Genomic DNA, 24,775 nt, shown 5'->3' with positions numbered 1-24,775 from the left:
CTTTGATTCCAAGTCAATTTTCATTCATATATGTAATTTTGCAATTTGACAGTGTGATATACAAAAGATTGATGATGCTTTCAGTTCATGGCAAGAGGTGGGGATAGCATAAAGTTCTGCAATAAGAATGTACTGTAGTAATCTCTTCAAACCTGATGTGCCATAAAAATATAGAATAGCCAGCTCTGTAGCAAGTGATAAAAAGGTAAAGGGACCCCTGACCATTAGGTCCAGTCGTGACTGACTCTGGGGTTGCGGTGCTCATCTCGCTTTACTGGCCGAGGGAGCTGGCGTACAGCTTCCGGGTCATGTGGCCAGCATGACCAAGCCGCTTCTGGCGAACCAGAGCAGCACATGGAAACGCCATTTACCTTCCCGCTTTGATGTGCTTTCGAACTGCTGGGTTGGCAGGAGCAGAGACCAAGCAACGGGAGCTCACCTCGTTGCAGGGATTCGAACCGCCGACCTTCTGATCGGCAAGTCCTAGGCTCTGTTGTTTAACCCACAGCGCCACCCATAGATGCCCCCAAAAGTCAAGGGAAAACATCAATATACCACAAATTCATAACTATCAGAAACATTCTGCACTAAGTTATCTTATAAATGCAGACCCACTTGTTTATATTTCTGGTGTGTAATGCTAAGTAAATGTCGACATAAACACAGGGTGTTTGACTTTTGTACTTTGTTAACACAGAATACCCTGTTCTGTTGCACTAACACCTGTGATGATCTCTGCTAGTTAATTTTACATTGCTTTATCTTCCCTCTTACTGTGTGCAGTTGGAGATCTCTCTGAAGGTTATTTGCTGTGAATTCATGGCTTTTCTTGCCCTTACTACAGGAAGCTTATGACGTCTGAATTCTGAAGTGCTTTGCACTGTATGTTTTGTTGTGCTGCTGCCTTCTCTTCTGATTGGCTTCAGGGAGTTGGAAGATAGCACTGTGACATGTTACTCAATAAAGTACATGGTCGCTGCTTTACAGCTTTTGAATTGCAGTGCTCCTGAATACCTTGCTTTTGTATTTTCAAGGTGGAATTAGGCACATGAGCAAGCCTTTTATAATGGGTGTTTCCACCTATTGAGAAGTGATGTAAATGCTCCAGAATGTTGAGCACTCTAGAGCAGGAACAGCCTAACCTCCCCTTTTATCCATTTTTGAGATCACCTCGAACTACTAATAGTTGGAGAGTAGAAGCCTTACCTCCCAGTTGTCTTGATGATGGAAATCTTTATTGCCTTGCTCTAATGTTTGGGATTATGCAGGTCTGCTACGGAATAACATTACTGACACTAGCAAGATTTATTCTTAGAGAAGGAATTGTCAGCTGATGGGTCACTGGACTCGCATGGGGTGCTGCTCAGCCTTCTCCACTGACAGCTTCCTCCCTCCCTTACTTTGGGCTTCTCAAGACAACTTGTAGAGAAGGAAAAACAGGAACAAGCCATGCAGGTGAGAGCAAGAACCCCCCTATGACTGACATGGCCTGATCTTGTTTGGTCTTACTTTCCCAAGCAGGTGGGAGGGAGACTGCACAAACTGGACTGCAGCCACAGTTGAAGTACTATATTCTCTTCTCCCCCTGTTTCAGGCAGGAGTGGGAAAGGAGATAAAGGACTAGCACAATGGTTTGCCAGCAGGTTGCTGCAGGGAAAAATAATGATAATGATGATGATGATGATTTATTTATACTCCGCCCACCTGGCTGGGTTTCCCTAGCCACTCTGGGCGGCTTCCAACAAAATATTAAAATACAATAGTGTGTAAAACATTAAAAGCTTCCCTAAACAGGGCTGCCTTCAGATGTCTTCTAAAAGTCTGGTAATTGTTTTTTTCTTTGACATCTGGTGGGAGGGCAGGGGCCACTACTGAGGAGGCCCTCTGCCTGGTTCCCTGTAACACGGGCAAAGGTTCATGGGCTGTGTCACCCTCTTTTCATACATGGAATAGCAGTAGATACAAAGACCGAAACACAGACATATTGTCTGACTTGCCACTTACAGGCTCTACTGTATTGGTGCAGAGAGGCTGTGACTTTGCCTGCCTTCACGGATAGCTTTTTCTCCTAAGCTACTTGCTTTGGCAAGAAGATATATAGCAAAGTACATCTTTGTCCTTCTCCCACTCTAAATTGGAGACTCAGACTGTCAAAGATTGTTTAGAAGAGGTTTGGGGAGGGGTGTTGGTTTGGTAGGGAAGATGTAGAGCAGCTGTGCTGGCCGAGGCAGATGGGGGATGTAGTTAAAAACATCCAGGGAGCACAAGGTTGGGGGAAGCTGATGTAGAGGCATATGACACACAAGTCATGAAAAACTGCTTTAGAAAATAGAGAGACGCAAAGCCACGTGATGCAGCTTTTGTTTTGTTGCTTTACTGAGGACAAATCTTTGCATCAAAATGTTGGAAGCACCTTTTTCTATTGACAATTCCTTCCCCCACTCCAAAAAAGTGTGCAGTCTGTCATGAGAAAAGCATCTTCCCTGCAGTTTCCATGGTAAGCACTCCCCCATAATTGAGTCACAGACGCAGGAGGTTATATAAAAGAAGCCAATTTCTGGATCTTACCTAGTGAGGCTGCGTTTGTCAGCAGCATACGTAATTTGAGCATCCTTACAACAAACATCACTGGTGGAATCAAAATACCTACAAGCTGTTAAAGACATCATGTTAGTTGTGTACCTTTCTTAGCATCTCTATTCCTTTTAGTACTCTACTTGCTATTAGGCTCACCATTTTATTAAGGTTAATAAACCGACTTTATAGAACAAGGAAGTTGCAGGGGTCAAAGCTGTGGTATGCTGTAGATCTGCGTGAAAGAAAATAACAGGATTTGTTGGGGGTTTATATTGGAGGAGTATATATAGAGCAAAGCATATTCTACCCCTGTATTATAGAGCAGAGAATTCTCTGGTGAAGAACTCGGGTACCTTGACATGCCAGCAGAGCAGATACTAATAAAAGATATTTCCTTGCCTATTCTTCCAATTTGTCACTTGCCTGGAGGTGAGTAGCAGAAGTTCTGCAGGGAAGTAGCTGGGTGAAAAATTGGCTGCCTGCCTATCTCCTCTTTCTCTCTCCCCGTTCCCCAGTGACTTGTACAACCTGTGACCCATCAAGCTGAGCAAATCATACCAGCTACACTTGTGGTCTGTCAGGTTGTGACAATTCATATGTTTTTGCAGTCCCAGGCAAGCAGTAAAACCAGGACACATAAGTATTTTATGGGTCATCATCTGCAAGATCTGCACCGTTTGCGTCCTACCAGACTTAGCATAGTTTCTCCCTCTATGCAATTCCAGGTTGGGACTAGTAGCATACTGCTGTGCTACACAGAGAAAATTGCCTACTGTTCTGAGGCCACTGTAAATAAAACAGACTTTTTAAAAAATGGACTGTTGATATTTGCTTTTTCATTATCTCCCCTTTTCCCCTCTCTTTCCTCATCACCCAAACCATTTTGACTAAAGATAGTTCTTGAAAGATTGTTTGCTCCTTCTAGGTTTATGCAAGAAAATTAAAAGTATGAGAACAGTTTACAAGTTTCAGCAAGTCTTGGTGTTGTACAATATTGGCTTATGAAAGGGAAAAGGCGGAGAAGGCTCCTCCACCAAGATCAGATATCTGGTGAATACGGTAGATATTTGTCAGTTGAGCAAATAGCCCAGATACCTTGTCACCAAATATATTTGGTAGTACAGTAGTAGGATACTTCCTGGATACTGTTGTTGTTTTTTTAAATGTTTTTCAGAACACTTTTCTCATTTATTTATCTATCTGTCTGAAGCTTAACATTAGTGACCGTTTTATATCCACGAGGGGAGAGTTACTTAGAGTATAGCCATCTACAAATTTAAGCTAAGTTTGGTAGTCTGCCAAAATTTATCTTTGGACAAGATCATGCGTCTCTCATCTGAATATTGTAGGAAGTGAAGGTCTTCTCTCTGACGTTACTAAGCTTTGGAGGCCACTTGAAGTGCAGCAAGAGTTCGTGTTTTCTGATCGTTCCTGACGCCAAGAGAAACTGCAACAATGAGTAGTATCCAAGCTTTCTAAGGTTTGAAGAAGCAGTGAAGCTCTACTCTAGGGTTGTGCTGAGTTTGAGTTGTTTTGAAATCTGCTTTAAAAACACCTTTGGATGGTTTGAAGATGTACCTTGAGAAAAAGTCCCATTGGAAAAATTCATTGGATGTGTTTTGATTAAAACTTGGATGCCATGTTTCAGATTTTCCTTCAAGTCAGATTGGCCGGTGGTCCTGGTTTTTTGTGTTTGTTTGTGCATGTGTTTTTTCCTGTCCCTGCAATGTTTGTTAGTTATACTCTGCCTTTGCAGTGGGAGGCAGTAATGCTTCTGAGTACTGGTTGCTGGAAGCAGCAGGAGGGGGGAGTGCCCTTGTGCTCATGTCCTACTTGTAAGCTTCTCGTGGGCATCTGATTGGCCACTGTGAGAACAGGATGCTGGACAAGATGAGCCACTGGCTTGATCCGTCAGAGCTGTTCTTATGTGGTTTGAATAATCAGGAGCTGCTCGCTATACAGACTTTCCAGCTGTCTCTCTACTCATGGAACTATTTGTGTAAGCAGATCTTTATGTGTGTGTTTGTGTGCGTGTGTGGGAGCTGATGGATGGGTGGCCCTGTTTTGCAGCAGGGAGGTGGTATGCCTGGCATTTTAATCTCTTAGATTGTATTTTGAACTGTCAGGATCAATGCAACTGAGGTTCTCCTATGTAAATAGCACTTCAGCAGAGCCAAATGCTTTATTTGGACATATTTATTATGTATTTATTTCAACAATTCATACGTCGCTTAACACTGTAGTCTATAAGTGGTGTACAATAAAGTTTCAAAAGATATAATAAAATAGGCTAAAATTAACTGTAAAATCAGAAAAAAATGTAATTACAATGCCTGCTAGAAGAAAAAGGTATTCACCTAGTGCTGGAAATTCAGCAGGGAGGGAACCTGTCTATCTCAGCTGGGTGGGAATTCCCTGGAATGGGGCCCACAATACTGAGCAACATAGCTCCTGCTTGATACAAGCTATGTCTTTTTGCCCTGGGGACCACTATCAGTAACTGTTCCCTAGACCTTGGTGATTGGTATATAAGGAATCAGGTGGTCCTTAATGCATTCTAGACCCAAGTTGTTAAGGGCATTGTAAATTAATACAAGAAACTGGAACTTGGCCCAGTAGCATATGGGCAGCGAATGCAAGCTCTTAAGCAACAGAGTAACATGCTGGTGGTAGTCTGTCCCTGCCAACAGTCTAGCAGCAGCCTTTGACACCAGCTGGAACTTCCAGACTAGACCCAAGGGTAGCCCCACATATAGCACATTTCAGCAATCCATTCTTGAGGTTCTCAATGCAAGAATTGCCATGGCCAGACTATAACGGGGTGTAGGGGTAAACAAATTTTACCAGGAATGACCAATTTGTGACCCAGTATCATTGTTCAACCAACAACAATTTTTGTGCAGCTGCCAGGTTAGGGGAAGGCTTTGGATGGGCAAAACAACCTGATTCTTTGGTCGGCGGATGCCAGCTGGCTCTTTTAATGGGTGAATGCTTATGCCACCTGGGTGCTGTGAAATTGAAAGGAGAAGGCTCCCTGAGCCTTGTTTTCTTCCATGCAGGTGCAGTAATGTAATGGCTGGTTTCCTTAACACCAGCTGCTTCATAATTGGCTAGCATGTGGCAATTCCTGATAGGTCATATCTGTTGCCTATTCAGCTCCAGTGCCTGGGGTAGGACAGGTGGAATGTATTCTGTCTTGCCCCACAAGCAACTTAAAGCCTGTCCTGAATTGGATAACACAGTTCTTGACATCCAGATACATAAGTGCAGTGAGAAGTTGCCATTCTTCTTAGTAGTGCTTAATCGATCAAGGGCTTGTATATTGATAACTATTTGCCGCTAGGTAACCCTATGCAAAAAGAGGAGGAGGAAAGAAACAGGCAGCAACATGCAGGATCTTTAGAACAAGCTCTTATTTTCTTTGGAGCTATGACTTTTTCTTTTCTGAAAGTATTGTCAGATTGATAGCATGTGGGTCCTCTGCTCTCCAGGGAGAGCTTCCGAGTTGCTACAAGTGAGTGGACTTTTCAAGCCCTGCTGACTAAGAAGTTGTTAATAAAAGCTGCCAGTAAAAAACTCCATATTGCAGCAATTAATCACCCATTCCAAATTTTTTCACGTGCAGTTGAACAAGTGACCCTTGCGAGAAAGTGAAGGTTCGTACCTCTCTTCTTGAGCAACTACAGTACTAGGAAGGCATTGTAGCCAGTATTTGTGGAGTAAATGGTTTAGTAGGTTGTTTTCAGTTCTACTCCACATGCACTTGTCCTTTTATAGAGAATAAATGATCCCTTCTATAAATATAAAACTGTATGCTAAAAATTCATTTGGGGGAGGGTAAATGTACCCCTCTTCCCCCATATAGATGTTTATCTCTTAATCTAGGTCATATCAGCACAGAAGTCTCTATGCTGTTAGGCAACCGTTCAGCGGTTTTCTGTAAAATTTCCTAAAGAACTCTCATTGAGCCCTAACATAAAAGCAGTTGTCTTTGACTCTCTGGCTTCTCTATGCAGGAGTTTAAGGGGCTCCAACTACCCAGGGAACAGACATTTATAGAGGCTTCTGTTCTTCCTTTGTAGCATTTACACCCCATTTGTACAGTTTTGTCATCTGCAATCTGTACAAATTGATGTGAATCCGAACAATCTGAGATTTTCTGTTTTATAGTTGGCTAGATATTCATTTTTTAAGTCTTACTTTCTGATGTGTAGAGTCATAACAGGTTTCCTTGGAAAATTTCTGGAAGGTGAATGAAGAGACAGGCTAATTTATGGGCTGGGTGGAAAGAGTCAAGTCAGTCATTATTTCTGGAATATGAAATGCGTAATGCATGGCCGATATACTGCAGTCATAAAATCATTAGGGCCCTGAGCAAGGCATGGGTCAGTATCCACAATGGATCATTTTGTAGGGTTTCATTAATGCTTTGCAAAGGTAGGTTTGCTTCTCAGTCAGTCTTTGAATTTTGTTTAATGTAGGTCATAATCATTTGCATAATATTTTACAAATACCCCAACATATCTTCCAGCTTTTTACAGGGGAAAATGGGTAGATATCTTCTGCTCACTAATAATATAGTGAACATGCCAAATAGAAAAGCCATTTTCATTGCGTGGTATTTGTACCTACCCTCCAATTTAAAAAAAGCAATAAAAATGCAGTAATAAATAACTCCATCATTTTGTTTGAACAGAAAAAAGTTTGTTAGTACAGAAAAACAAAAAAGAAACATACCAGAGAGTACTATAATAAATGAAATTTATTTGTTGTGCTGGTGAAAAATAAACCTATATGAATGTTTTAACAACTTTGTTCACTTACCTACTTCCTTCCATATTTCTTATCATGTGATGCTTTATACATTGGAATCAAATTCTATTGTTTTGTAGATGGTTTGTGAGTTGCTACCACTGATCTAACTTTTTCAAGTGTGATCTCTGTTAACTTTCCCAACAGAATAACCATAGTTTTTAATTATAGTTTGTGTTTTGCAATCAATCTTTTCAATATAGGCATTTCTTACAATCCTACAAGTCCACCAGAGATGTTTAAATCTTGCTTGGTCTTGGCCAACCCTCCAAAGAATTTTTGAGATGTTCCTATTGTAGTACATAAAAGAAAGTACACTTTTGCAATTGATGTCACACGTGCATACTTTATTTTACAGTGGTACCTTGGTTGTCAAACTTAATCTGTTCAGGGGGTCCAGAGTCGACTCCCAGAATCATTCGAGTGCTTCCTGCACTCAATTGGAAGCCACATCAGCCGCGTCATACATTTGGCTTCCAAAGAACATTTGAAAACTAGAACACTTACTTCTGAGTTTTCGGCATTCGGGAGCCAAAATGTACATGTACAAAGGTGTTTGACAACCAAGGTATGACTGTGTATTTATTTATTTAATATTAAATCTACTACCCTTCATCCAAGGACCACAGGACTGTTTACAACATAAAAATACAAAATACATAACATAATAAACAAAATAATAACCCTTTGAGGAACATTCCAAAAAAAGGTGGCATACACTTCAATTGTGTCTATTTACCAGGGACTGTATCTGTTTTCTCATACTGGCTCTTCATAGAGCAAATCACTCCTAAGTTTGCCTTTTGAAGATACCCAGTTTAAATTTTGTTAGTGTTGTCGTTGCTTGTGTTCCATCTCATCATTATCTCACAAGTAAAATTAGTAGTTCCTAAAATAGCCTTTTTGGAACATTACACTTAATACATGTCTATGTAGTTGTGGCATCTAACGCTTAAGCAAGTTTGGCACAATAGCATTGACTAGCTCTCCTCCTTTAAGTCCCATCAATTTTTGTGAAACAGTTGAGAATATGCCTGTATCTGTCCTAAAGAAGTAAATTCAGCCTTGTTGCAGATGTCACATTGTTGCAGATGCCACGTTTTGATAGAACCAACTAGAAAAATTGTTTCTATGCATTATATAGGGGAGGGCAGTGCTTTCCCCCCTAAAACAATGTTTAGGGGTACACTCATTTTCCTGCTCATATTGAAATACTGCCCCTCAATGAGGTCAAACTTAGATTCACAAGATGTTTAGGGGTATGCATACCCCTGTGTCCCCCCAGAAAATAAGCACTGGGGGAGGGTCATATCACCTATGTGTTAAATACACTCATTGGTCTGTTTTTGCAACACCATTTTACCTGTATAAAGAATGGACAGACCTTCTTTTGAATGTTCAGGTTTCAAGCTAGTTGAAGAAGAATTTCTTGAAAAGTGTACTTTAGTCCAGCATTACAATACTAGAGCACATGAGTTGTTGTTTTATTTTCTTTTGAAATTATTCCCAAGGAACAAGATGTCTTAAGTATGTGTCTTTTTTCTTGGATTTGATACTGTTTTGATGATTTAATAACTGTGTGACCAGAACTTATTAAATATGCAGGTTGGCACATGCTGTGCATTGATGGCTTTTGTGTAATTTTGTTTTCCAGGGTTAAAGCTGTGAAGTGAAGAAATGATTCCTGCATTTCCTATTTCCCAGGCTTGTACGTATAATACTTCCCTATTCTCATTGTTTACATAGATCCAGGATAAATGAAAGCTCTTTTAAAGTTTAAGGTGCTTGTTAAGACTGGATAATTCTTTGTCTGCGTCCACAGATGCATTCCATTGGGTGATCTTGCCAATGAGGTGTGGGATTAAGAATAAAAACACTGTAGTGAGATAAATGAATATTTCAGCAGTATACACATATGAGTCATGAGAACTTTAGAAAGGATTAACCACCTAAGGAGCAAATATTAAAATGAGAAATGGTGGTCCTGTTAGCTCTGGAGAAAAGAAAGGGAGTTTGGGGTGCATCTAGATTAATTGTACATTAGGTTTTAGTAACCGATTGCCCAAAATAGTCTAAGAGCTTCTAATGTGACATACTCTTCTTTTCATGAATTTCTTTAGTGGTGCTCAGTCTTGACTGAAAATAACAAGCTTAGGTTGTTAGAGAAGATTCATAATCAGGAGCTTGCCAAAAAAGAAAAGAAAAAAGAGTAGTATTTTTTGGAATTTCCCCCTGGAATTTCCAGGGTGATGTTTTCCCACAGAAATGATTCAAGAGTCACCCATTGAATGAACCACTCTTTTAAACTTGGGACCCTAACATGTTCTAGCTACTTGTCATATGCTTCCCATATCCCTCTGATGTGTTTGTAGTGGGGGCCCCTGTGTAAGGGAGATAGGGCATTCACCATTTATTTCCTTTTCTCTCTCCTGCAATAACCTTCATCTTTCTGCAGGCCAGGGATGCCCATGAGTTCCTCAGTCCTTCCTTTATCAGGAAATCTCCTGCCCCATGCCTTTCATCCCAAAGAAAGGTAGAGTTGGCTTCTGTATAGCTATAACAGATGGCCTTACAACTTGCATGTCCTGACTGGAGTTCCTGGGCAGGGGCCTCCCAAGGTCCTGTAGGTCTTTACCTGTTGGACCACATTCACCAGCAGATTGTGACCTCTTCTCCGTGATCTTGCTAACTGCCCTCTTAGCACTGTCTTAGAGCATACATATGTGGGGCTTGTAAGACCTTGGAAGGGCAATAAATGTGCAAGGTCTGGTATTGTATTGAGTCAAAGAAGCACTGAGTACTTTGATGGCTGGATTCTGTGTATTTTATTAAACCCCGGTATCTGTAGTAATAGGTCTCCTAACCCCTTGTGTTCAAATAAGATTAGCGACTAGTTGATCAGAAGGTAGAAGCATTACTGCATATATAACTTGAAAATTAAGATAACAGTTGGATTGCTTCAGTTATTGTCTCCACCTCACCTTAACAGTGAGGGCTCACTCCAACATTTGAGCTGATAAGCAGTTTTAAACACTTACAATAAACTTGAGAGAAAATAACACTTCAGAATGACAAGCAGTCCAAGTAATGTGATAATAAATACAGTATCCTTTTCTAGTGCCATATATGTATATATTTTTTCTGTTCACAATAAGGACCTCAAATGACATCCCTCTACATATGGAAAAAGGGATGGTAAACTTAATCAAAAAAGATATTGGGTTGTATCCAACCAAGTTATATTCAGAATAGATCTATGAACCTAATTTAGTCATTTCTAATGTTGATATAACCCTTTGTCATGAAAACATTTTATATATTATTTTTTCCTGGAAGCTTCTTCTTTCTTCTCTTCCTCTTTTCATGTGCCATTGGATGTGTGTGTTCAAAGCTTTGAGTCTCTGACCAGTCCACAGAATTATATTATATGTTCCCTTTGAAATCTGCTCAGATCCTTCCACCTATTACTTAGATCTTGATCAGAAACGGTGATTTGTCAATTTTTATTTTTTTATGAGTAAGGCTTATACTTGGACACTGATTGATCTATTTTGGTTTAACTGGTATTTAGATACTAGGGGAATCCCTGTTATCAAAAGTGAAATGTATGTTACTCTTGTGCTGTGTCCTTAATATTAAGGGGTAGAGAAACTGATCAAGTAAGAATTTTCACCGCAGTTGTGATGGTTGCAAGAACTCATTTCAAAATATCTAATTGAAGCTATTGAAGAGGCCTCTGGGGTTGGGTGCTATCAACTACAGATACATTTCCTAGTTCAGGGTGGTCCAACACATTGCCAAAGGGCTGCATGTGGCCCCTTGATGGTGGCCTTCTCAAAGCCAGGTAAGCAAAGTGCTGGGCTTTGAGAAGGAGATGTGAGGGTTCTGAGAGGGTCCTAGAGTTCTCCCTCTTCCTTCCCAGCTTTGGAAAGGAGATGGGAAGGCTCTAGGACCCTCCCAGGGCCTTCTTCCCAAAGCTTGGCGCCTTGCTTAGCCAGCTTTGGGAAGGCAGTGTGAGGGCTGGTGTGTGTGTCAAATTTTTACCTTGTTCCCCCCTCCTGTGCAACAAGACAGTCAGCGGCCCACAGGTATGAAAAGTTGGGCTATCCTGTGCTTGTTATTTGTGTCTGTCTAATCAGTATCTTTGGATATTTATTATGGTCTGATTTTCCCTCTTTAAAACCAAGAGAGCTTATGAACTTAATAAAAATTGTCACGTTGAGTCATACCAAAGCTCCAAATATGGGCATATGTCAGAGTATACAACTAGAGGCAAGATAGTATTAAATGCTACAAGTTGTTTCATCTTCACACACCCACACACCTTTCTTCAATCTTCATACGATAGAGATTTCTGTGTTTCTGTGGTTTGAATTTCTAACAAAACATACATAAAACATGTTAAATTCTACTAGGCAACAGTTATATAATGCAACCAAGGAGAAATACAAAAGTGTTATATGATTCTTTCATCCCCAATAGCTTAATGCATAATTAAATCTTCTTCGTTGTTGGCCATAAGGGAACTATTCTTTTAATTACTGCATGTATCTTAGGCCATTAAAGGCATTCACCCAGAAAAAACCCGCTTGACGGTTTTCTAAAATTTGATATGCATACTTTCTTAGTGTTCCGCTTCCCTTAGATACGGGAAGCCTTCTGAGGAGCAATTGGAACTTTACCCTCTTGGTTTGGCAGACGGCAGTGACTTTTCCAAACTACACATTATAATAGCATCAATAGGCTTCACTGTGAACAAATGTGAAATGGTTGGGCTTATTTTTGTGCATGAAGAAATTGTAATGAAGGAATAGCACACAATTCTTGAATTAAAATGTACAAAGGAGAGTTGCTGCTGTTGCAGCAGCCATGTAACGAATAACATCTGTATGTAGTGTAACATGATAATTTTAAAATGGCTAAAACAATACATTTTCTGAAGCTCCTAAGATCCTGCAAACTTGATCCACCAGCTACTAAGAGGAAAAGTTAGATAGTTTTTTTAATAGCTTAGTAGATCACTCATTGGTCTTGAATGCTTTTAGACAAGTTGCTTTTTCCTTTCTTCATTTTACCTTCCAAAAAGTGAAGAAAGTATAGGTTTGAGAAGAAGCTTAATGCTTGCCGGATTCAGCACATGTGGCCTGATTAAATGCCCAATATAATATGTTAAATCCATGCGCAACCTTCATAAGAAGCTAGAAGTTCAACAGGTCTTCATGCTTCAAAACATTTTGAGAAATTCTTCCCATCTTCATTTTCTTTTTTATTTCAAAACTACTTTGGCCTTTCTTTTCCTGTTCCAAAAAATGCACTTTGGGGATTAAATACTTCAAAATCGTTTTCTAAAGGTGTAACCTAGTTTGTTTGAGACCTGAAAGAAGCTGTAGGGGTGTTAGTTTTGTACAGTGGTACCTCTAGTTGCAGACTTAATCTGTTTTGGGGTGCCGTTTGCACCCTGAAAAGACCGCAACTAGAGTGCCTCTTCTGCGCATGTGCACGGCGCAATCGAGCGCTTCTGCGCATGCGCAAAGCACGCAGATCGCTTCTGCGCATGTGCGGGCAGCAAACCCAGAAGTAAACACTTCCAGGTTTGCCGTTCGTAAGCTGAAAGTCTGTAACAAGAGCGGAACGCAACACGAGGCATGACTGTACCTGGTTAATTTTACTTAGCTGTACATGTGAAATGTTTAAGTATAACTGAGACAAAGTCATTCAATGTTACCTTTTTAACACGACATTGTGCCTCAGCATTTTCCCTATACCTGTAAAATTTATAACCAGAATAATCTGGACAGGATTTATGGTTGAATGAGGAGGACTGTGGAGCATATTTCATAAGAATAAAGGTCTACTGAGATCAGTAGGGTTTATTCCTATGTGTGGATAAGTCCCATGCACACTTACATGAAAGCAAGTCCCATTGAACACAATGGGAATTCCTTTTAAGTAGAGTTACAATGTGAGAGATAAAATGAAATTCAACACCTGCTCGTCCCTTCCCTGAATGAAGCATATAGGAGTCCTCGATTGGTGAAGGACTTTTTTATTGTCCCGGAAAAGATGGTCAGTTACATACAGTGCTTACCTCCACCTTCTTGCTAGATTATGAGTTCTAAGGTCAGGGCGCAGGTGTTTCCCAGATCTGTTGATATGCCACTTTGTAATTACAGGATATGACTGGACCTATACATTTCTCCCCTTCAACCATAATTTTAAACTGTTCCACTCCCAACTTCTTTTGCAAATCAGATTCTGTTTTCTGGCTGGTGCATGTCATTACCAAAGCCTTCCCTAGCAACCAGATATAGCTAATAATAGCCCCAAGCCCAGCACCAAAAATACTTAAATGTGGCAGAATATCTCTGAATGTGAGGATGTAGCATTATGGTCTCCCTTAATGCCTCCAGTCTCCTTCAAGTAATTGAATCAAATGAGGCTTATTGTACCGTAAGTAAGACTGGCACTGTGAATTAGGTAAGGTTATTTGAGCCGTGAGATAAATTCCTTTTGTTGTTTCCATATTAAAATAAAATGTTAATTGAACTTAAAATACGGGTTTTTTGGATGTGTATTTTTTTATCCCTCATCTGTATATATGTATTTGACTTAATTTCCAGCTTGTGATCTGCTTGGTGAACACATCCTCTTAAGAGACATGTATTGCCTTGAAAAGCCGCACTGTTCTTTGATGTGAGCTGCATAAATTGTTGCTGTTGGACCCTGGAATACAACGCTTTAGGGTTGCAATACTTCAAGAGCATTTAGCTGCTTTTCTCATGGAGCAGAGGTATGTTCTGTAATTTTATTGTACTGTTTTCTCAATCTGTTATGCACTATACATAATATTCAGTAATGAATAGCCTGCCTTTTCATTGTGAGAGACTTCAAGCCATAGAACGTGAAGCTGTAAGAGATGCTCAATTATCATGTCCATTCTTCTGCTCCAAGGCAGGCACTTCCTTTTTTCCTTTTTTTAACCACACAACAACAACTCTATGGTATACCTATTTTGGGAAAGGACCATAGCTCAGTGGTTGAGTACATGCTTTGCATGCCAAAATATCCCAGGTTCAATCCCCGAGATTTCAAAATACAGCTAGGAAAGTCTCCTGATTAAAACTCTAGAGAGCTGCTGGTGGTCACTGTAGACAGTACTGAGCTTCATCAACCAATGGGTTGACTTGGCACCAGGAGCTTCCTGTGCTCTTACAAGTCTCTATCGTTGTCCACACTGTGCACACTACCAATAAGAATTAAACTTTGTAGTAGCCATGTGATGAGGATCAGGTAGAACTACATAGTTCAGTTCTCATAACTCTGGGCTCTGCAGTTACCATTTGCTGGATACGAACCAAGCACCTAAAAAAAATGGTGGCTTCAAAGATAGATCACTTGGTGAGGAGAACATTTGCCCCCCAACTGACTTCTGAGAGGACTGAGGGCAAAGTCCCTTCCGAAATAGCCAGCTGAAATATTTATAAAAGACGTGTTAGTAACAACTTAGAACGAGGAATTGGAGATGCACATATATTCCCCTTTCTCCTTATCCCTTTTACTAGAACTTGGGGACATTGCACATAAACACACTGAGCCAGTTCGCACATCCCACTGAGGCAAATGATGGCTTAGTAAGACTGGGTGTTCTCAAGAGAGCAGATTGCTCCTCTTGTGCTCCTCCTCATGACCTTCTGCTGCTGAACTTGACTCAGCATGTAACCTTGGTTACACCTTGTGGTTTGTCTGGAGCGAGATAAGCCACAATCCTGGGTTTGGACTACCCACTCAGCCCACACCATGCCTTACCTTACTGCAGCTCAGTATCAGGACCAGCGGAAGATCTTGATAATCTCTCCCGGAACTCTTATGCTTACGTGTTTGTGTTATGCCATTGTTTGGTTTAGCATTCCATGCAAGGTCTCTGCTGCTTTGCTGAGCAGCCATCATCTGGGCAGTGGAGAAAAGATTGTTGTCCCTGTTTCCATCTTTCCACTACTGCAGAGCTGGTATAGCTCATGAGCTGGGAACTGCAGACAAGCTTCCTGGGGCTTGGTGGGCTGCATAGAGTGGTCGACGGCTGCATGTGACCCACCTGCTCTCCAAAACCATATTGGGAAGAACTTGTCTGGATCTGAACCACTGTTTCCTTATTGACCAGGCAAGGAGATGACAGATTTTTGTCATGTTGACATGATTAAAGCAAATGAAAGAAGAGGAGCTATGTGCCTTAGTTTCCAGGGGTAGATCTTAATTATAACACATTTTTCTAGTTATTGATCAAAGCGTTTCCTTCCACATCTGGTATCACCCTTCCATTGCTGGCCAGTTCCTTTTATATTTAGAGGAAGGAGGGGAGTAGCAGCAGTGTTTTATGTGGTTGAGCTTCCTTCCTAACATGTGCCAATGATAGGACTGCATCCTGAAACATGGGATTTCCTTTCTCTGATCATTGATCTTATAGCAAGCTGTTCCAACGTGTCAGAAAACATTTAATGCTTTCTGCTACTTTCTTCTCAGCAACACAGATGAAATCTTTTCCAAGTCACATGTGACATGCTTACTACATGGTGATATTGTTAATCTCCATATTGGTATCTAAAACAAGAGAAGCTGCTCTATTTGTCATTTATGATCTATTTGAGATTCCTGCATGACGGGGTTGGACTAGATGACCCCCTGGATCCCTTCCAGCTCTGCACTTATGTGACTCTGTGATCAGTATAGTGATTCATAGTTGGGATTAGAGGTATAATTTACATTAAGTCTAAAGCTAAGAATGAAAAGTAAGCTGTATTTTTTTTAGCGTATCTCCCCCATATGCTCTTAATTTCTTTAGTTTAGCAATATTCAACATCTGTTAGCATTAAATAGTGTAATATTTATTACTGAATTACGATTAAGTTGGCTTGTTTATGAAGCTATTTGGCTGTTCTGATATGGACACCATTCGAACATCTAAACAAAAGAAAGTGATTCTGCCTGTATTCCAATTTAAGCCATAGTTAGCTCTTGTTACGAGAAATTTTATAAGATTTGATCTGTTAAACCACAAGATGAGCTCTCTATCAGTTCTTCCTAGCTATAACTCTTTGTGCTTTCTGTGCCTCCCCAAAGGTGCTCCTGGGCGGTTGAGAAGCCCTTTGGAATGGCATGAGAAGTGATGGGGGGGGGGTTGTAACAGGGATCAAGGTGTGTAATTCAGTACAATTGTGAACTCCCTTTGCACAAGCAGAAGTGCCTTCAGTTCATACAAACGTCCCTTTGGATCTAACCCATCCTCTGTTCAAGGAGAAAATACAGGTGCTTCCCTTTTGCCAGATAATGGGGTATATTTTTTGGTTCTTTCTTCCTATCCATTCCCTCTGCGCTCATATACAGGTATCCAGAGCCAAAGCTGATGCACCACATTTTAAATGGCAGCTTAGGACTCCCTTGCATAATGTTTTCCTTGTGATAATTGAGAAGGTGGCTAATTATTTTATCGTGGAGGCTATTGTTAATGTAACAACCCATTTTATTGCATCTCAGTAAGCGTGTTATTGCCTTGATGGTAATAATAGTGTGGTGACTGAGACATCTATCAGCATTTCAAAGATCTGTTTATTTAAAACATCACAACACCATTTATCATGCCTGTTGTGTGTTCTGTATATGCCCTTTAGAGATGTATGGGCATATTCAAGCCCCGTTCCCTATTTGGGAATTTAGGCTGTAAGGCACACTTACTTGGTAATAAGTCTCAGTGTGGCACTTGCTTCTAATTCAACATGTGCAACAACCATTTTTATTATATCAATATCCCACCTTTCTTCCAAGCATACATGCTTCCCACTTCTCAATTTCACCCTTGCAACAACCCTGTGGTGTAGATTGGGCTGATAGCTAGTGACTGTTCCAATGTAATCCACTGACTTAGTGTGTGAGTGAGGTTTGAATAAGGATCTTTCTAGTCAGACAGCTGAGCAACAACACTTAACTGGGATGTTTCATCAAGAGGCTACTTATCACTCTGAAAAATTCTTAGTAGGCCAAGAAGTGGAACCTAAGGGACAGATCAGTGTTGTTAGAGGTGAGAATTCCTGAGCTAGACATACTTGGTTTCCTTAACAGGGGTCTGGGAGTCTGTATTTTCTTATGAGCTGCTGTCTTACAGATGTGAATTTTTATCTACGTGGATGGAATTAATTGGTCTTTGCTGTGGAACTCTTTGCTTACTGACAACACATTTTTCTTAGGGGCAGTAAATTTTAACAACCAGCTTGCATGCCCTTCCAGAGGCGTTGCAAGACTTCCTTGTTGGGCTGGGTTTTAATAGCTGAGGTTAAACAGGTTAGGATAATATTCTGGGTTAGATCCAGAGTAAAACACAGCTGAATGCTTCTTCATTTTTGTTGCACTTAGTTCCCATTGAAAGCAACAGGACTTTAACCTATGACGATTTTTTCCGCATTGGTTTCATGGGTACATATGTATGATGATTACCTTGGTCAGTTTTTTATATATCAATCACATTGTGCTGTGGGAAAAGGTAGGATAGACACCAAAATAAATAACCAAATAAATACTGTGGGAAGAATAGTGTGTGCCAGCTTGAGCTCTGTGGAGGAAAGGTGGGATATACTGTATTTACTCAAGTCTAATGCACACTTTTTTTGCCAAATCACACTGTGAAAAATGGGATGCACCTTATATTTGATGGTGCATTAGACTCAATAAATACGGTAAAACTTAAGTTTAAACTGAGCAGATCTTTCCTTTCTTCAAAACTCTGCTGCTGCCAGGGTTTTGTGGTGGGTCAGGTGTTTGCTTTGTGGTTTTTTGTGCCAGGAAAAGCCTCTTATTTTTATTTTTTCGCTTACGGGGGAAGCCATGAAGAAGCTACTAATAAAAATTTATTCTTGTCAAGAGTGAACTTTTTGCTGATGCACATTACATTCACCAGCAGATTTTTTTGTTTGTTTCAAGGTTTTGAAAATTGAGGTGTGCATTAGATCCGACTGCACATTAGACTCAAGTAAATGCGGTAAATCCCGTAATAAATTAAATAAAAAAATTGTGCTTCAGGACTAAGAGCATGCCAATTCAAATTCTTCCTTTGCCCATATCCACAATATGGATGCTTGTACAGTAGAAGATGTAATGTCATCCTCCCTTAGAGACAGGTTTAGCAGTTTACTTATGTGCTTGGAGAGCCAGCTAAAGCATTAGCTATGACTGTGTTCAGATGTACATAAACTGACTCTATCATGTAAATGTGAGTAAATGCAGGGTGGGGAAGGAGCAGTATATTGGTCTTGATATGAATCCACTTCCTATAGTTCTGTAATTTATTCTTGACATGGATACTATATGGGACAGCAGAAGACCGTGTCCATGGTGTTCCTTTCCAACCTTGGAATTTACTCTCCCAAGAAGCCCTGTGAATCAAGCCTCCCTCTGACCCACTTCCCATGCAATGTTAAACCACAGTTTAAATTAAACTATGGTTGAATGCATACAAAGTGCTTTGCTCCTCTCCTGCTCTTAAATGTGTTCCATGGAGAGGAAAGGCTTGTCATAGATATATTTTTTTATTAGTTTTCAATTATTTTACAATAACAGCCTCATTATAACAATGCCAATTTATAATACACTTATTAATACCAATTATTCAAATAAATTATGTAATTTAATTAAAGTAGGCCCCCTACATGCTAGATTTGATGACTTTCTAATTTTCTTTATTTCTGCATTCCAAATCTTACTAGTTTCAATTACATTCCAGTCATAATAATAATTCCTTATGCAGCAACTGCAGTGTTAATAACTTCTGTTTGTGTTGACAAACTTCAAGCAAGGGACTCAAACTATATCATTGTTCTTTCTCCATCTCATGCTTCATTGTTTTGCACCGAGAACAGCAGCTGCAAAAGTTGCTCTGTCCCAGTAAATAAACTGTTGTCACCATTCCCCCCTCCCCAAGCCTGGGAAGAAGAGCAGTCTATCGAATTATAGATGACTTAGTAAGAAACCTTATCAGTTCCTTGGCAGCTCACAGACTTCTTTCATCCTTCCAGCTGAAGATATATGGCCAATTATCTTTCCAGTTAAATTAAATTCCAAGTCCTCTTAGTGTTATTCAGTTCACTTCATAGATAATAAAGGATGCAGAAGAGTTAGCTCTAAGTCTCCATCATAAACCTTTTGCAAAATAGAGCTTCCATCTCTTTCCCCCTTTTTTACACACACAGTTCAGTCTGATGTTATAATCCATATTTTAAATCCAATTTCTTCCATCCTCACTTGTACAGGTATAATTTGAACTAACATTCAGGGGAGGTTACAGATAGGTAGCCGTGTTGGTCTGCCATAGTCAAAACAAAACAAAATTCCTTCCAGTAGCACCTTAAAGACCAACTAAGTTAGTTCTTGGTATGAGCTTTCGTGTGCATGTGTGTATCTGAAGAAGTGTGCATGCACACGAAAGCTCATACCAAGAACTAACTTAGTTGGTCTTTAAGGTGCTACTGGAAGGAATTTTTTTTTGTTTTGATTCAGGGGAGGGTTGCCGAATCATAAATGTAGATAGGAAAACTTTAAATAAACAAACCGTAGGATCCCCTCCCCTGTCGACTTTTGTACCGAATGAAGTGCAAATTGAATTTTATCTCAAATTCAAACCTTAAAGTCCTTGCAGTTGGTTTGTTCACAGTTTGTGATCTCATCTCTTCTAGCACACACCTGTACTTTAGTCCAGTTAAGCTCTAATTAACAGGAGAACCTCTGCTTCTTAATGGCAGCATTGGAGGGTTTTTGCCAGGTGAAGTGCTTTTGTACTCAGCAGCTCCCTGGCCCCTGCATTCCATGTTGCAGCAAGAGCCAGGTACTGAGACAGAGTGCGAGTGAAGCCCATCCTTGGGGGGAACTTGCAAGAATGATTTACTCTCTATCATCCTTGTTTTTCCATTGCCTACACTCTCCTGCTGTCATGGGGGCTGCCTCCATTAAGGCAGACCAGAACTGGAAGCCGAGGGGAAAGGCTTGTAATGATGACAATGGCTTGTAACTTGTTTCACACCAAACAAATCAGAAGGAGAAAAAAAGGTTTGTTGTCTTACCACTACTGGGTTGAAGAGGAACCAGCCATGAGCCTGGGTTCACATCTCATGGCAAGCCGGGCTCTGGCTTGTTTTCTCTCCTTTTGTAGCACAGTCAGGAGCAAGGCAGGAGCAACACACTTGTGGTCATTAAATCATCATTTGTTTTAATTTTGCCATGGATAACAAAACTCTGAAATGAGTTGTGTGTATCTGTTTTAAAGGCAAAAAGCTTCTTGAAATTTGCAAAGGTAAACTTAATCTACATTTTTGTCAATTTTCAGAAGCTGGAAGAGCAGTGAGAGCATAATGCTCATGAGCAGAGGAAAGGGTTTTCTGAGCACTTTCCGTAACTGGGAAGTGGGAGAACATTTGAACACCACCTAAAATCAGAAGTGAATAGATGCATCTGCTTTGTGTGGGAGTGCAGTCTCAGAATTCTCTCTGACAGCTGCAATATCCAGCTAAAATATTATTCTCTTACTCCTACATGCTGAATATTCTTCCTACACACTTTTGGTTCAGATTAAATTCTCTCTCCCTTCCCTCTCCCTCCCTTGAGAATAAAAGAACTAGGCATTTTGAGTACTCAGGTCTGAGGTTGATCTGATTCAGGTATATTGCTCGTGTGTAAAGGCTACATGTGAGAATGAGCATGGATAGCGCCTCTCCTCAAATTGCTGCCCCCCCCCAAGGTCCATGAGTTGGAGGGTGAAATCTGAAGTGGAAAGCCCCCTTCTCGTGGAGACTCCCTTCCTGAATTTGAATGCCAATTTTACAGAGTTCCCTGTCACTTGGTGGGAGCTCCTCAAGTAGAAGAGGGTTCCCTCTTCAGGCTTGACCCTCCAACTTGTGGAGAGTAAGGCACATGGCAGCGCAGGGACAGCTGAGTGCATTCATCCCTGCTCACCCTGCTTGCATCTAACATATATGCAAGCAACATACCCAAACAGGCATAACACCAGAAGGCATAACACAGAAGGGATGCTTTTGCAGTGACCCCACTTGGAAGTTTCACCACCTTCTGTAAGTATTCTGCTTTATAAATAAAGATGGGACAGATGAAACTATGCAAGCCAAATTTATAGAAAAAGCCGTACAATGTTTGAACCATATATTTTTCCGGTATCTTTGAAGATTGTAGCAGATAGCCATGGAATGTTTGATGCAATAACAGTGTATAATGCATTCTGCGTGTGCATCTCCCCTCCTTAAATAACACAAATTTGTTTGTGTTATGGGATGCTGGACGCAATAGGCTTTTGGTCTGTTCCAGTGGTCATTTCAGACCAAATTTGCATAGCTGCTCTAGAAAGATAATTCCACTTAAAACTGACAATGTTTTTTCAAGGAACTATAAAAAGGATTTTTAAAATCAAATTTGGAATAAATAATTTATGTTACTTCTTGAATAGATAATGTGTTTTATTGTATATCAAGCATTTGTTTAGCAAACACGAATGTTAGCAGAATTAATATGTAAATATGAGTATGGGTAATGTAAATATTGGATGCTTAATAATACTCACATTTTCTCTATTCTGTTTTGTTGCATTTGAATTATTTGGTTTTAAAATGTTGCATTTACCCCTTCACTGCAGCTCTTGGAGTCACTGGCATTATATAGACAAGTTTTCTATAAAACCATGGGGTAGCTAACAATTTTTGTCTGGAAGACCGCATTCACCGTTGGCGCCAACCCAGATGAGCTGGGGCAGGCAATTATCACCCCATGCTGTTCATGTTATCATCAGTCTGATGACCAGGGAGGGGGCAATTTGTATCCTCATCAGGGAGCTTATCTAGATGGAGAGGTTAAACCTCTCCACCTAACCCAGTGCTGTGTCTACTTTTTTGTTTTTCTTTTCTCAGTGCTGCCCAATTTAGAGTCCTGGGGAACCAGAAGAATTTCCTTGGTGACAGATCAAACCCCTCTGCAAATTGTGTTAGCTGCTTCTGTTTAAAACATTTATTTATTTTTTACCTCTCATTTTAGTTAGGATAACCTGAGAGTACCATGTGAAAAAATGAGGTGATGTAAAATGGATTGGGTAACTAGAGGCAGGCCAGTGCAGCAGCCACATACGAGAAAGATAAAAAAGTGTTCAACAAGTTTTAACTATGTAAGATAAATGAGGATGATTCAGAACATCTAAATGTGGAAGAGCTGGTAATTTTCACGTAAACAATAGTGTTAATGGGGAGTTGTTTGTGCTCTTAAAGACATATGCAGGTCATTTCTTTAGAAAATTAACACCCCAAGCATGCATTCCTAGTTGCTAGCAGGAACAGGTTACAGGAAGTGTAAGGATGTTCCAGAACATAACAGCCATTTGGTATACAGCATGGGTTTCCATTTTGCTGCTTAACTTTTTGAAGGGTTATTGTGTATACATGGAGTCACTAATGAAAACTGTTGACTGAATAGTGAAATTCAGAAAGTAAGGTTTAAGTAAGGCTCTCTGAAGCACTGCTGCTGATTGATAACATAAAATAGCATTATGTGCAGGGTCCCCCCACCCCCATTATTTGCTAAGCCTTTGGCTAATAAACAGTATTTGGCCTTTTAAACTGTTTGCGTAGGGTTATTGTTTTGTTCATTATTATGGTGTGGATTTTTGTGTTTGTATATTGTAAACTACCCTGTGATCTTCAGATGAAGGGTGGTATAATAATAATAATAATAATAATAATAATAATAATAATAATAATAGAAACCCAGGAGGCAGGGCTGTTTCCAGGTTTGAAGGGGGCCTGGACAAAGTGTCTTCTGGTGGGCCCTTCCTCTTTCAGTGGGCTCTGGCAGGCTTACCTGGCTGTACCTACCTGTACAGTCATGCCTCGGGTTGAATGTGCTTCAGGTTGAGCGCTTTCGGGTTGCGCTCTGCGGCAACCCAGAAGTAACAGAGCGCGTTACTTCCGGGTTTCGCCGCTCGCGCATGTGCAGACCCTCAAAATGACGTCACGCGCAGGTGCATCTTACGTTCTATTCAGGATGCGAATGGGGCTCCGGAACGGATCCTGTTCGCATCCCGAGGTAGCACTGTACTCCAACCAGCACTCATACTGTCACAGAGTGATGCTAAACCAGGGCCATTGTGGGAAATTCAAAGGGTACTGTTTGAAATGCTAGCTCAGAAGTTTTTTAAGGTGAGACAAGGGGAGGCATCAGCAGTGTTGGGCATGGCTGGCAACTGTCCAAGGAGAACATCCTAAAAGGGAGTTGTATGAGTTGTCATTTTGCTGCAATTTGAGAAAGCAAGTGCAGGAACTTTGACTCAAGGTGGATTAAAACATTACAGTGAGCACTGTTTAAAAATGCTCCTGTGTGGTGGCAGTCCATGAGGAAGTGGTTTACCATGGTGAGGACCACATAGCTGGGACTGGAACTGATCAGCTGAAGCAATGCCGCATCAACTCCTTCTCCCCCTCCAAATGCTGTTATGGAAATGCTTTCCTGTGTTTAATGCTTAGCCTCAACAATGGGCTACAACTGTTATTGTGTCTTTTAAAAATCAAGCAAAATGTATTTTATAAAAACACTGTACATTTTTTATTATTCATTGTGCCCAGTAACAAAATTTGGTGTTGATTATTCTGGGGCAATAGGGGTTTGTGGCTTTAATCTATTTTATACACAAAAAACTGATCCTCACTGGCCTTACCAAATTTCAAGGTGCAGTGTTCTTGAAAAGGAAAGAAAAACCCATTATTTTCAAAAGGAGTTTGTGATTGGAGAGAGATTCCAGAATTTAATTTTAAAAATGCAAAGTTGATGTCCCAGGAGCAGGCCTTGGGTCCAGGAAAAGCAGAGGCCAGTCTGTGTTGATAAACACAAAAGCAAGACTGTGATAATTGTAGTTTTTTGTACCATACTTCACAAAATTAAATTTTCTGCTTCAGAGGAGATACATTTTGCACAAAAAGTTGTTTCCAAGGACAAATATAAACTATTTGCTGGCTCTGCATAGAGTGAACGAGTCAAACTAGGTTTTGGGTTTGTCCCAACTATTCATTTTTAATCTACTAAAATAGTGGCTGTTTGTGACAGGCTAAACCTGAAACAGTTAATTTTAGAAGAAAAAGTATAGAGATGATTGGGGATACTAACCAAACAATTCATTAAATGTGAGGTTTTTGGAACACAGAACTTCATTGCCGATCTAAATAGGACAACAGAAAAGAGTACATTTGGGCACAAGTTTGGGTGTAAGTGCAGCTGCTGGGGTAGCAGATGGTGTTGCACCGAAGCAGAAAACGTGCATCATACATGCAAGAATGAAAGGTCAGTAATAAATGGAGAATTTTTA

At 40.4% G+C, this 24,775-nt stretch overlaps 1 protein-coding gene across 9 annotated transcripts in view; it reads left to right on the top strand.

Annotated features, from left to right (window-relative positions):
- Positions 1–24,775, top strand: part of TIAM1 (TIAM Rac1 associated GEF 1) — a 187,948-nt gene that overhangs the window by 34,362 nt on the left and 128,811 nt on the right. For 7 of the 9 annotated variants that reach the window (XM_079972007.1, XM_079972001.1, XM_079972011.1 and 4 more), the window contains exons 2-3: positions 9,044–9,097; positions 14,010–14,179. The gene's annotated coding sequence lies outside the window, so the exon portion shown is untranslated. Of the gene's footprint in view, positions 1–9,043; positions 9,098–13,747; positions 13,867–14,009; positions 14,180–24,775 lie in introns of those variants that run through there. The other 2 variants (XM_079972006.1, XM_079972008.1) reach the window with 2 other exon arrangements.

Source organism: Podarcis cretensis, assembly GCF_951804945.1.
Source record: "Podarcis cretensis genome assembly, chromosome: 4".
Classification (NCBI taxonomy): Eukaryota; Metazoa; Chordata; class Lepidosauria; order Squamata; family Lacertidae; genus Podarcis; species Podarcis cretensis.
The sequence above is the reverse complement of the archived record's forward strand: the minus strand, read 5'-3'. Positions and strand labels throughout refer to the sequence as shown.